Here is a 12,862-nt window from a genome sequence, read left to right as displayed (position 1 = left end):
GTCCAGCTAGAATTGCACAGCAAGGGAAAGAACTGGAAACAACAAACAGAATGCTCTCAGTCCAGATAAAAATGACCTAAGGGAAGGAGTGCTTGATTTAATAGACATAAGCAGACATATTAAGATAGATGCAAGAAATATATTGCAAATAGAAAATAAGACACAAAATGTTAGACGACTGCTAAAACAGATGAGCACTACAACTGGCTCTACTAAGAGAAATACATGTGATATAAGAAATATAAATAGGATGTATTACTAGTAAGCACAAACAATAACCAATAATGTGTAAGCACAAACAATAACCGATAAAGTGTTACCAGAAAACAAAGAGCAATAACAGAAAAGAATGGAACAAACAGAAAGCTACAATGGAGGCAATGAATAGATAAAAACTATACAGGAACTAAGGCAAAAAGTATCATTGTTAAAAGAATTCAGAAAAGGAATCACCAAAGATTCTTAGAAAGTTTGAAGTGGTAAAAGGAACACAAAACAGGAAAACAGACCAGGATTTATCATACACTCTTTCCAATAATAAACTAAAAAATATCTGCACAAGCAGAAAAGCTTAGAAGTTATGTAGAAAAGTACAAAGCACACAGTTCATTGAAGACCAAAAAATTGTTTTATAGAGAACTTGAAACAAAGCAAAAGCAATTTGAGAAGTATTTATGAAGTCCATGTTGAACATAACAAAGATGTTGAATGGGTAGGGGAATTAAAGTCAAAAGTAAGGAACTGTACTGTAGAGGATATAAAATGGGATATAAAATGGGATGATGTAACAGCTAGAGAAACAGAAACAAAATTAAGAAAAACTCCTAAATGGAAAATGGTCAAGATGCATTACCTAATTTCTGGCTAAAAATATTAACATCTTTACTAAGATTTAGCCCTGAGTAAAAATTATTTACATGCATATCCTAGACAGACACCACAGGAAAAAAACATCCATAAATGTGAACCTAAAGGCCATCCTAAGAACTATAGACCAGTAACTTGCCTTCCAACAACATATAAAGAAGTTATGGAATTGATGCAGACAGAGTTTATAACCATCTAGAAAAAAATCAGTCATGGCAACATACTTCTCAACTGTACAGATTTTCACAGAATGTCCAGATTTGTGCCTCATATTTTTGGTCTGTTCCTCATGAAATTTGTGGTTTTCTGGCAAATCACTGAGTATTGATGTTACTAGATAATGGCATACATTTGTGTTTCAGACTCCATATCCTTCAGAAAATGCATGGTAGCTCAAACCCAATTATTCTAGCAACTTTCTGAATGAACAATATTTAAAATCGGTCCCTATTTTTGGGCCTTTGTCTCCCCATTACTTTAACCTTTGGTCAGATTTCCTACACTAAGACGTTGAGAGGTTTCCATGGCAATAAAACAAAACGTTAATAAAAAAAGTCATACAGAGCAAAAGATTATTGTTTACAAAGTCATAACAGAGGTTTGTAAAAAGGGGAAGAATCTACGTATGGCATGGATAGAGTACAAAAAAGCTTTTGACAGTATCCCATATTATGGAATGCTCACAGATGTGTAAGACACACCCGACATTGATAATTATGTTGCAGTGACTATGAAACAAATCACTTTGCAGCAAGCTCTGATAAACAGAAGTTATCTCATGGATAAAAATTCCAAGATGGATATTACAGGGTGATTCTTTGTCACAATGCCTGTTTTGTCGTACCCTTTAACCATTCATAGGTTCATAGGTTCATAGGTTCATACTAGGCCATCTGCCCTAGGGCATTTATAAGCCTAGCCAGAATGTGTTTGGCTTTCGCCACCCATTTTAAATTTATTTTGCTATGCCCTTTTAAGAGGTTAGTATACTGTGCCTCTGTCTAACAGTGACACAGAAGTGATACCTGGGTAAAACCCTCGATCTCCCATCCACTCATCAAAATTCCTCTTGAAGAGAGTCAATGAGGGACTCTGCCTAACCTGGACTGGGATTTTATTCCAGAGTGAAGGGAGCCTCTGGGTTATGAATCTGTCCCTCCAGCATGTCCTATTTATTTCAGTGCTGAGGTTCAAGTCTCTCAAGCGCGTAGCTCGATGGGATTTGGATTTTCTGAGGTGCAGCATGTCCATTAATTCCGGGTTGGACATGGCTTTATACGTCAGGCACAGATCGCCTCTGAACAGGTGGTATGCCACTGAGTAGAGCTGGAGTTTCTTTAACCGGGCAGCATATGGCATCTGTTTGAGCCCTTTGATTCTCTTGGTGAGGTACTTTTGGGGTCTTTCCAGTTGCTGCTGGTGTCTGGTAAGGTACATCCCAAAAGGGGCATTGTACTCAATTATGGGCCTGATGAGGGATGAGTAAAGAGGCACGATGACCTCCCCTGATCTAGATGTGAATCCCTTCATGATTAGGTGGGCTATATAAAATGTTTTTCTAACCACTTTGGCCACGTGGTTGTCAAATGAGAGATTGCTATCAACTTGGGTCCCCAGGTCCCTAATTACTTCTTCTGTACTTAATGGATTACCACTTGTGTGGTAATTTGTGGGCACTTTGTTTTTGCCAAAGGGGATGACTATACACTTTTTGGCATTTAGCTTGAGGCCATGGCTCTGGCACCAGTTGTCTGTTTCTATGAGGCCCTTTTGGAGGATGTTGTGTTGGCTGGAGAGTCGATTATGGTGCCCAGTTTGGAGTCATCTGCGAACTTGGTCAGCCACAGTCCTTCCGTGTTGGCCTGTACCTCCAAGAAATATATACCGAACAAGAGAGGTCCCAGGACTGAGCCTTGTAGGACCCCACTTGTAACTGGTTTGGAGTCTGACATAGCTCCAGCAATTCTAACCATGTGGGTTCTGTCCTTGAGCCAGTTTGCAATCCATCTAGTGACATAGGGGTTTATATTTAAGCTGGTGAGCTTATCTATAATGCCTGAGTGGGGTATTGTTTCGAAGGCTTTTGTGAGGTCCAGGTAGGCTGTGTGGACCACCTTCCCCCATCATTAATCTGTTTACTTAATAAATTATACTATGGTTACAACTTAACCTCAAATACACCAATGAGACCCATACTGGATGGAGAGGGTCAATCACCAGTGGTTGTGCTAAATTTTTAGTCACTTCCTTGAAAAACCTGTTAGAAAAAGAATGACAGATATGTAGAGATGCCTGGGCTTTTTGGGAGAAAATAAATAATTTGGAATTTCATGAAGAAGACATACTTGTTTTCATGGACAATAAAGACCTTTATACTGTCATCCCACAACTTGGGTTTAAGATGGTTTAGAGAATTTTTAGAAGAAAAAAATACTGATGGGGACAGACTAAACATATATGAAGAATTCCTTGAACTTATCCTAAAAAATAATTTCATTTACTTTGAGGGAAAATATTATCTATAGGTAAAAGGGGTTGCCATGGGCTCTAACTATGGCTTGTTATTTGCCAATTTAGTTATTGTTTCTTGGGAAAAGCAGTAAAGTAAATGTTGGAAGGTGAATATAAGGAGTCTTTTAGATTCTACATGAGGTACTTGGATGACATCTTTTTTTGTGGAGGAACACTAAGGACAGACTGAGGGACTTCATATATTACATTAACAACACACCGATTTCCTAACCTTTACATCAGAGGTGGATGATGGGGCAATCCCCTTTCTTGACATTTTTCTGGAAAAAGACTTTGATAACATAATCTACATTTCAAAATTTATAGAAAACCCAACAACTCAAATACACTTTTACATGTTTCTAGTCCTCACCTGATATCGCCAAAAAACAGCCATAGTTATGGGTCAGTTTGTAAGGGCAGCTAGAATGGGATCTAGAGATAGTGATATTTTTGAGGAATGTAGGCTTGTGTAAGCTATGTTCCTAAAGATAGGCTACCCAAGAGTAGTGACTAGAAGCCTTATGGAAGAGGTGGCTGAAAAAAGAAGGATTTTATTAGCTGATAATGAGGAAACAAGAAGAAAAAGTAAAGATAATGAGTGCAACAGTTGTCCTTACAAATATTCTTTAATAACTACATTTAAATTGGAAAGGGAAATAATTAGGTGGGTAATAAAAAGAACTGGGCAATTCTAAAGGATGACACCAATGTTAATATAAAGTTAGGTGAGAAAATGATTATAGTGTATATAAAAGGAATTAGTTTAAAGAACTTGCTTGAGAAACCCCCCAAGTAAAAAGAGTGGGATGGGCAGTATGAAAAGAAGTGGACATTGCCATTACTGCAGTTTCATAAAAGTGGGTGAGCAACATGAAATAAAAGGGCAGACTTTTAAAATTCAAGGAAACTATAATTGTTTTATCAAAGGCGTAGTATATGCAGCATTGTGCCAAAGCTGCCAATGTTTTTACAGAGGCAAAACGGAATGTGTCATAAAGATCACATTTATGAGCACACTTATGACATTAAAAAATAAATAAATAAATAAATAAATAAATAATAAATGCATTGGCTAAACAGGCAACGAACTACCCAGAACATGATTTTAAATTTGTTGTGATAGAGTAAGTTAGACCGAATATAAGAGGAGGACCCTGGATGCTACACCTTTAAATGAGGGAACTGTTTTAGCAACTCTTCCTCAATGCCAACAGTTGGCCAGGAATAAATAAACACTGCTCCACTTCTTGTTTGCAAAAAAAATTAAAGCTTTAAAAAGATAAATGTTTTATTTTAACTATTTATTTCTAATTAGATACTTAATGTTTTAAATATTCTTGTTGAGCTATGAAGTTTTTAAGACTGTTACACTGACATGGGATTTTATATTGTCATGTGACTGTGAGTGGGATATTTAAATGGAACTGTATTCCTGTTGCTTCTTCTGATGAAGTCCTGTGGGTAACAGGATGAAAGAGCTTGTCATTTCATTATTTTATTGTTTTTCTAAAAACCATTAAAACTTTTTTGAAGGATTTTTACAGCTACACCAACATCCATACATGACTTAAAATTAACTTCAAAGGGCTAAAACTTTCTCAGATGATAGAAGAATGACACTTGGTCTTGATAGGTGTACAAATGCAATATTTATAAAAGAAAACTACAGCACCAAGAAAATAAAAACCTGGAACTGGAATGTGATACAAAGGAACTTGAACAAGAGGAGGGTGCAAATATTTGGAAATAGATGAAAGGGTGGCAAAAAACATGAACGAATGAGAACAAAGCTTAGTAATGAATAATTCAGAAGACTAAAGCCAATGATAAAAGTTGCCTTGGCATCTAGGAATAAAGTCCAAGTTATAAATCAGTTTACTCATCTTGTTCTAAATTTGGAATAATTCACTGATCTCACAGAGCACTGAATCAGTTCATACACACACACACACACACACACACACACACACACACACACACACACACACACACACACACACACACACACACACAAATGCATTCTAGTCAGTTGCTGCTTAAATTATTCTGATGGCAGATACATAAAATTATTGTATTTTAAGGTAGCACACATATGTCTGTGTTAATACATGCATGCACTCATATATGTATATGTGTATCTGTATATTTATGTATGTATAAATAAAATATAAATATATATAAATATATTGAGAGATAGATTTTTTATTCATTTTCAGGATAACATAAGAATGTGAATGTTCAAATACCCACTGTTGCTGATATATAACATTATTGAAAAAATACACAACATACATTTACAAGACTAGATTAAAATGTTGTAGATGCCAAATATTAATCCATTTACTGCAGTCGTATGTTTATCTATGGCAATCCACACTTATGCAGATTATGCTATAAAATAAATGATTAGGCAGTACAAGTAAACAAACTACACTATCAGGAATGTGTACTTTTTGAATGAAATACAGTGAAAATGATTAGTACTTCACCTCCATTATTTGCAGAATTTCAATGGAATCTCCAGCATACCTTAGATTAACTGAATTGCATCACAGGCATGAATAGCATAGTGGACTTGGACATAACTTAGAAATGCTATGCATTATACTGATACTAATTTAATGACTCATTTGTAAATCAAAGCATATTTCCTCTGCAATGTCTGTAAGGCCAGAAATAATACAAACAGCTAAGCAGGGACATGAACCTACAGCAAAAAAACATGCACATTGCATTACGAGTTCTGTCTAGTGAGTTACTTAGGTTATATACTATCCACACTCACTTTACACAGATGTTTTTATTTATTTAGTTGATGTCACTCTGAGCACATTATTATTGATAGGCACATGTATTCCATGAAATATATTGCATGTCTTAAATATATCTGCAGCCAATGTGCAGTATAAAATAAATACCAGTAGTGTCCTAATTCATACATGGGCATGGCTTTATGTGGTACCCATATACTCAGATAAGTATTGACTGTTGTCTGCACATCACACTGCAGTGAAAAAGCAAAATGTTGAGTCAGTCAGGTTCATTAATCCTATACATTTCAGTTGCAGCGGGTCCATTCCATTAGCTTAGTAAAGTACACAAAGTGTGAATCTCTTTAAAGAAAAGCACTTTTACATTAGGTGTTATAGATGGATAATGGAATTATATAAAATATCATAAGACAATTGAAAAGTATCTCAGCATATATTAAAAACAAAACATACATTAATAAGTTGTTAAGGTGGGGAACCTATCACTTGCTTTGGGGCTCTAGCTGGGTCTGTTGGACCTCTCGGATCCAATTCTGTAGCTGCTGGGGCATCCTCTGATGAAGACTGCATAGCAAAGACAGACCTGCACAACTGTCCTATAGAGTCCAGTCCTGGTGCGATCCTCCTGGGTGACGGGGTTCTAAACTTTGACCATGGTGAATGTTTGCTTGTGGGTTCACACCATTCTTTCATGTGCAACATACACACGAAAGAGTTTCAAGTTTTCTTGAATAGTTAGTTTGGTGCTCAGAAATGCAACAGTCAACTATAAGTAGCCATAATGTCCTGTAGTAATGCAGTTCACTTAGTTAGCAAACAGGAATGCAATGAAATGGAACACACAGTATTACTTTTTAAATTTGACGCAGTCTAGGGATTGAGTGTTATTTGTATGCATCAGGGATGCACTGCTGACCCTCAGGGTATTGGCAGGTGCACCTTATTTATACCAAAGTTCAGACTTATATTCCAGGATCCACACGTCGAAGCATGGCAATGCAGTTCTGAAATATTCAGTGTTAATGAATCTCATTAATTATGTTGGGTGAAAACTGTATTAAAGCAGAATGCTAAGTCCATTGTGACCTTGGCATTCTTCAGAAGAATCACACTTTGTAAACATTTTCCCAGGTATATTACTGAAGTGCTCTTTCATTCAAAGCTGTAGCTATTCATGTAGCATTTCTACCAACATCTTATGGAATGCTGATGGTTCAACTGAATCCACCAGTTCATTTTGGTACAATTTTTATGCTGCATGCCTTTACATTTTCCTTAATACAAATCTAGTACTGTGAACATGGCCTTAGTAACTTCTGTGTGTATTTCTTATGTCTGTGAGTAGGCAGGCATTTTCATACAATTATATGTATGGAACTGTACTTCAGTCACTTGCATCTTTATCCCTAAAAGTGCTCAGACGAAGTGCCTTCATTGTAGACATTTAATATGGATACGCAAGTTGTAACCTGACATCCTGCTACATGTGTTATGTGTCCAAAATAGACCAGGCTACACATAGCATTTCCTTTCTGCATGTTACAGTTGTCCTTACATGTGTGAGCATAATTTGTACTGAAGAAAACATGCTATGTGCTGTATTTGCATTTATATCGCTCTGTCATACCGTTATGTGTTACTTGAAATGATTCACTGCTTACTGTCACAGTATGTTGATCTACATCTATCAAGAAGCACATGTATATGCTTTAGAGGTATTGTTCTGCAGTCTAGCATCTGATTCCCACAGGTTACATTTATGTGAGGGATTAGCTGAACGTTTACCTTTAGGTACCGGCTCATATGTTGATTACTACTAATATCCTTTTCCCTTGCCATGCCTAAACAGATATCAGAATTGGGATAATCCTTACAAGTATGTCCACATATATTCATCCTACAATGTATGTCTGAACTCACTTAATGACAACGTATGCACTGCTACTGATTAGCATAGCAGGTGTTGATAATCTGTACACCTACATGTATGTTTTTTGTAGATGACTGTATCACACATACAAAATGAGAATTTAAACTTCATGAGAATGAAGTAATAATATTTGATATTCATGTACATGGCAGCAATCTCCTTGGCAGATATTTTGGTATAGTATAGCAGAATAAAAACTGGGAGAACATAGACTGCAGTGATAGTGTTGTTGGTGGGCACAGGAAGACACTCAGGTTTTGTCATGATCAGTGCACAGACATGGTTCTTCATGCTGATTCACATGTGAATGGGATGCCACTGGAGGTGAACCAGAGATACCAGCCACAAGAGAAACAGGAGTTCCTAGCCTCTAACCACTGCTACAGTTCACATCATCATATCCAAGGTGGTGGCATTCAGGTTGGCATCCCTACATACAAAGGTATGCCATAGTTTAATGTTCATTATTTCAGAAAATCAGTAAGCACAGTTCTCTTTATTAGCATGTGCATTCTGCAATTTCTACCACTGTAACATGACCTAACAGAGCATCTGAGGAATCAGCAAACAACATACCAGGTATGCATTTAAATATGTTATACCAGTTTACACATATTTCCACGTTTGGCTTGATGCTCACTTGTTCCTCTTTACAGAGTCTTCTGGTGTCATGACATTGACATGAAGACCAGGCATGCATAACATTAAAGTGATATTTAGTATACAGTTTAACTTCATGTTCATTTTTTTTTGCATTCCTGTTTTTAAGTGCATGTGTATAACATGTGTTTCTATGTATCTGTCTAGCATTGCAACTGGTCCACCTCTTGAATCCCCCCAGGCATCTTCCATTGATCCTGATACAAGGCATGATGCAGAAGATGTAGACAACACAGCCACTGACGCACAAGACTCTTCACTGGGAGTTACTTTCTCCAGCTCTGTTGCTGACAGTCCTTTGTCCCAAGATATGTCCTCTAACCCAGAGGACAGTGAATACAGGCAGTATGCTGGTAGTTGAGCATTAGCTAGGAGTCATGAAGACAATCTAGGCTAAGTGTCTTCACATGGCTCCAGCAGTGATAGTGACATAATCTGTGTCACTCTTTGTTTCTTAAATGTGTTTCTGAGTAGTAAGCCACATTGCTACTGGAAGAGAGAATAGTTATGTATTATCTGGTATTCAAATTGTATACTAATTAAATACCCAGATATTTAGCTGGACGTTATGATTGTTCAAAGGCCTTTTTCCTATTTTCAATGTCTGCAGTTTGAGAAATATGTTCACAATGTGTTCACAATGTATTCCCAAAGTAATACTTCTTATAACAATAAGTAAATTAATGAATTCACAATAGTATGACACAGCATAGAGACACACCCCATTATAATTTGTAGGACAACATTTGATGGTGGATTCCATTACTAAAACCACCTGTATACTTCAGTGGAAAGATAAAACCAGAAATCAAATATGACTAGTTATTTCCTTTTCCTTGACATCAGTCTGTCTACCCTGCAGGGGTTGGGATGTTCTTTTCAGAGAGAGGAAGCATAAGAGAGAGAGAAAGAGTGTGTGTGTGTGTGTGTGTGTGTGTGTGTGTGTGTGTGTGTGTGTGTGTGTGTGTGTCTGTGTGTGTGTGCACGTGTGCATGTTTGGTTGTGAAAAGAATATACATGTGTTCATTGTTTGGGGTTAGAAAGATATTAGGATTCCACATTTCTTGTCCAGCAACTTTAAATAAAAAGATGCAGCTTTGGATAACATTGTAATATTTATAACCAATTTATGTGAGTGAAGTGAAAGCACTTTCAGTACTCTAATTTACATGATGATGAAATATTGCTGTGGTAGCTAAGATATAGAGAAATCTGTAACTCATTCTAAAAAATCATGCTAGACATGCTGGTGATTCCCCACCTACCTGTTATAAAGACATGAATTTAAAGAATGGCTAATAGAAATTATTCAAGACTGTTATAAAAGAGAAATTTCTTCAGAAAGTATAGCTAGTGAGTGGGATAAAATGAAAGTGGAGTTTAAAATAAAAGAAAAGGAAATATGGACAAGAAGTAACAGAGATTATTTAGAGGGGCTAACAAAGGTTGAAGCATTGCAAAATAAGGGAATCTCCCAGAACAAGAAGAGGCACAACTGCAGAGTGATAAACAGAAAATAAAGTATGTGGGTAATATACATGAACTTAGAAAGATTGCTGTTAAGCAACTGTTTTTTCGTAATAACTCCAGAGTACAAAATATTTTTAGCACAACAGCTTAGGCAACAGAAAGTAGAAAGGCTTGCTGCCAAACTTAGGAAGACTTTAACAAGCAAAATCACCACAGAGCTGTAGAGTCTTTGAAGACATTTTGGAAATGTTATGAAAAATTATATAAAGCAGAGAAAAGTGGAAATCAAGAAAAATCATAACTGGAAATATTTATGAAAGACTTAAATATTTCAAGGTCAGAGGTACTATAGATGAACCTTAAAAATTAACAGTTAAGATAGGAGGAGAGGAGATAAAAACTGTAATGTATAATTAATCTTCTGGAAAATCTCCAGGAATAAATTATATTCCTGTGGAAGTTTGGAAGCTAAGAGGGAAGAATGTGATAAAGATCTAAAAGTTTGTTTTAAACAGTATTGTAAAAGGAGGGAAGCACCAACATCCTGCAAGAAACCTGTGGGGGCTGTAATACCAAGAGATGGTAAAGAGCCATCAGACCCAGCTTCATATTTTCATTTCAATTTTAAACCATGGTTATAATGTGTTTATTTCCATAATAGTTAACAGAATGGCTAAGGTGTTGCCAAAATTAATAGATATGGACCAATGTGGTTTTGCGGAGGGGAGACAAACATTTGGCAAAATTAATTGAACAATGATGATCCAGAGGGAAGCATTATGTAAGAAAATATGACTGTTGATGGTGGATCTTGATATAGAGAAAGCATTCAACAGAGTAAGATGGGATTGTATGAGAAAGACAATGAAAACATTTGCAATACCTGTTACAATATTAAGGTTAATTAGAAGAATATACGAGGGACTGGTGACAAAAACTATGACTGACATGTATTATTGTTCCCTGTCCTGTGAAAGGTATATGGCATGCATAAGCAATGCTCTGTGTAGTCACTTTTATGTGTTGCAATCTCATAATAATAAGCATGTCATACATGTACAGAAGAAACTGACAGATTAAAATAACATTTATGGTCCTCATGTTGCATGCAGATTGACAAAGTGCAGCAGTGGCAGACATAATTTGGTAAAATGATAAATGACATTTAACAACTCATGGCAAAAACTGAATAGAAATCTGTCGGCCATGCTAAATATGTGCTGATCATCACATGAGTACACCAGTGCAGTGTACAAGCACCTGTACAACTGCATGGACTCAGCCATACCCAACAGAAGTAAAACCTGCTCCTCAAGGAAACACAAACCTATTTGGTGGACATGCTCTATCAACAGACTTTACAACAAAAGGAAGAAACTGTTGTCCAAGGATAAAAAGGAACAAATTCCAAATTGGAAAAACTCCCTCCTTAGCCTCAACAAGCAAATTAGATCACTAGTGAAAACCTTCAAATCCAATTATGAATTGATACTAGCCTCAAAAAAAAAGGGAAACCACAAAGCCTTCTTCATCTACGACAGGAACCTCCATGGCAAAGACCAGGTTTGCTCTGAATTAGTACTTAATAGTGATACTTACACTGACCCTGTAGATTTAGCCAACCTACTAGCAGATGGGTTCAGAGCAAACTTCACATCCCCAAAGGCCCTTTCAACATCCCCGATACTTGTACCACACCTCACATCTCCAGAGATCAAATGTTAAATGCCCTATCCAAGGCAAAGGACACAGCTTCCATGGGACCTGATAGTGTCCCAGGCTGTATTCTGCACCATCTTCAGCAAGAACTAGCTTTACCATTGAGCACCCTATTCAACCACAGCCTAAGTACAGCCTTCCTTCCAGCAGAGTGTAGAACTTCCACTGTCATCCCCTTGCACAAAGGTGGTGCCACTACTCACCTTGGAAACTAGCTTGACAAGTTTAATCTGTAAAGCCATGCAGCATACTATTATGGATCTATACAAACAAGGACATAGGCAATCTCCAAACACTTGACCCCACCCAGTTCGGATTCTGAAAAGACAGATCTTGCCTGGTGAATCTGGTTGAATTCTTTGAGACTGTCACCAAGGCCCTGGATGAGGGAAAGTCAGCACATACAGCTTACCTTGACTTGGTCAAGGCCTTTGACACAATCCCCCATGCGGGGATTATTGAAAAGCTAACACAACTTGGAGTAAATCCCTATCTCATCAAGTAGGTGGCCAACTGGCTTACTGACAGGAACCTTAAGGTCAAAATGGGTGACTTCACCCCCAATAGCAGACCTGTCACTAGTGCAGTTTCCCAGGGATCTGTCTTGGGACCCCTACTGTTTGGCATCTACTTCTCAGAGGTCCAGGCAAAGACAAAAGGCATGTGGCTAACCAAGTTTGTGGACAACTGTAAGTTGGGTGCCATCACTGACTCACTAAATGATGTTAACATACCGCAAGAGGGTCTCACAGCAACTAGTGACTGGTGCCAAAGTCATGGCCTCAACTAAACACACAAAAATGTATCATCACATGATTCAGCAAAAACACAGTCCCTACTGATTACCACATCAACAGCAACCTCCTAAACACAAAACCTGTGGTGAGAGACCTGGGTACTTAGGTTGATAATCTCACATTCGACCATTATG

This window comes from Protopterus annectens, chromosome 1.part1, assembly GCF_019279795.1.
Source record: "Protopterus annectens isolate FY-2018-M chromosome 1.part1, PAN1.0, whole genome shotgun sequence".
NCBI lineage: Eukaryota > Metazoa > Chordata > Ceratodontiformes > Protopteridae > Protopterus > Protopterus annectens.
This window is presented reverse-complemented; position numbering follows the sequence as displayed.